The following is a 2,500-nucleotide window of genomic DNA, read 5'->3' on the forward strand; positions in this document are numbered from 1 at the left end:
TTCATTTCTTCATCGGGACTTCCGGCAATTTCCAAGGTTCAACTCATTAACGTTGTTCGCAGACACTTGCCAGAAAATGCAAGTGGCCACTTTGCCGGGCCGACTCGCTTGCCCAAGCGGGAAACCATCAACCGCAGGCCCGGTAAGGCGGCCGAATCTGACCTCATAGACTTCCACACAACGGGACTTTTGACTTTCCCGGCCGCGGGTGGCCTCCACCCGGCCTCAGCCATCAGCCCTGCCTGCCTCCAGCCGCCTTCTGGTTAATGAGTTATCCAGCCTGGCACTTCGGTTGCGCCAGCGAGACCAAGTCTCGGCTTTGGTTAATGATTTGAGCCGAACCGACCTGCCCCCCGCCACCGCGGGCTGAACTCGGGCAGGTCTGCCGATTTCCCGACTCCTTTCGGGGCCTAATCGGGTCGCGCGAGCCGCCTGGCGCGATCGGGGCCCATGCCCCGGCCTCTGCCAGGCCTCGGGCAGCCGCTTTTGAAGCCCGACCAAAAACCCGAAAAATGGGCAAAAAGGGAATAAATTCCCGCCCAAAAAGGGTGAATAGTCGGTTGGGCGGCAGCCCTGGTCGGTCTCTGCAGACCTGGAGGCTCGAGACGTTTGTTTGGAAAACTCACCAAGTCTCGATTCTGCCACCTCCTACCTCTGTGCAGATACCCCGCCAACCCCCAAGGACAGAAATGACAAGTGTCAAGTTGGCGGGGCGTCGGGCCACCTGCTGCCGGCCATGAGCATCCAAATCCCCGCAAAAGGGGCATTTTCATTTCTTCATCGGGACTTCCGGCAATTTCCGAGGTTCAACTCATTAACGTTGTTCGCAGACACTTGCCAGAAAATGCAAGTGGCCACTTTGCCGGGCCGACTCGCTTGCCCAAGCGGGAAACCATCAACCGAAGGCCCGGTAAGGCGGCCGAATCTGACCTCATAGACTTCCACACAACGGGACTTTTGACTTTCCCGGCCGCGGGTGGCCTCCACCCGGCCTCAGCCATCAGCCCTGCCTGCCTCCAGCCGCCTTCTGGTTAATGAGTTATCCAGCCTGGCACTTCGGTTGCGCCAGCGAGACCAAGTCTCGGCTTTGGTTAATGATTTGAGCCGAACCGACCTGCCCCCCGCCCCCCCCGGGCTGAACTCGGGCAGGTCTGCCGATTTCCCGACTCCTTTCGGGGCCTAATCGGGTCGCGCGAGCCGCCTGGCGCGATCGGGGACCATGCCCCGGCCTCTGCCAGGCCTCGGGCAGCCGCTTTTGAAGCCCGACCAAAAACCCGAAAAATGGGCAAAAAGGGAATAAATTCCCGCCCAAAAAGGGTGAATAGTCGGTTGGGCGGCAGCCCTGGTCGGTCTCTGCAGACCTGGAGGCTCGAGACGTTTGTTTGGAAAACTCACCAAGTCTCGATTCTGCCACCTCCTACCTCTGTGCAGATACCCCGCCAACCCCCAAGGACAGAAATGACAAGTGTCAAGTTGGCGGGGCGTCGGGCCACCTGCTGCCGGCCATGAGCATCCAAATCCCCGCAAAAGGGGCATTTTCATTTCTTCATCGGGACTTCCGACAATTGCCGAGGTTCAACTCATTAACGTTGTTCGCAGACACTTGCCAGAAAATGCAAGTGGCCACTTTGCCGGGCCGACTCGCTTGCCCAAGCGGGAAACCATCAACCGAAGGCCCGGTAAGGCGGCCGAATCTGACCTCATAGACTTCCACACAACGGGACTTTTGACTTTCCCGGCCGCGGGTGGCCTCCACCCGGCCTCAGCCATCAGCCCTGCCTGCCTCCAGCCGCCTTCTGGTTAATGAGTTATCCAGCCTGGCACTTCGGTTGCGCCAGCGAGACCAAGTCTCGGCTTTGGTTAATGATTTGAGCCGAACCGACCTGCCCCCCGCCCCCGCGGGCTGAACTCGGGCAGGTCTGCCGATTTCCCGACTCCTTTCGGGGCCTAATCGCGTCGCGCGAGCCGCCTGGCGCGATCGGGGACCATGCCCCGGCCTCTGCCAGGCCTCGGGCAGCCGCTTTTGAAGCCCGACCAAAAACCCGAAAAATGGGCAAAAAGGGAATAAATTCCCGCCCAAAAAGGGTGAATAGTCGGTTGGGCGGCAGCCCTGGTCGGTCTCTGCAGACCTGGAGGCTCGAGACGTTTGTTTGGAAAACTCACCAAGTCTCGATTCTGCCACCTCCTACCTCTGTGCAGATACCCCGCCAACCCCCAAGGACAGAAATGACAAGTGTCAAGTTGGCGGGGCGTCGGGCCACCTGCTGCCGGCCATGAGCATCCAAATCCCCGCAAAAGGGGCATTTTCATTTCTTCATCGGGACTTCCGACAATTGCCGAGGTTCAACTCATTAACGTTGTTCGCAGACACTTGCCAGAAAATGCAAGTGGCCACTTTGCCGGGCCGACTCGCTTGCCCAAGCGGGAAACCATCAACCGCAGGCCCGGTAAGGCGGCCGAATCTGACCTCATAGACTTCCACACAACGGGACTTTTGACT

Source organism: Pristiophorus japonicus, unplaced genomic scaffold, assembly GCF_044704955.1.
Source record: "Pristiophorus japonicus isolate sPriJap1 unplaced genomic scaffold, sPriJap1.hap1 HAP1_SCAFFOLD_1563, whole genome shotgun sequence".
Lineage (NCBI taxonomy): Eukaryota > Metazoa > Chordata > Chondrichthyes > Pristiophoridae > Pristiophorus > Pristiophorus japonicus.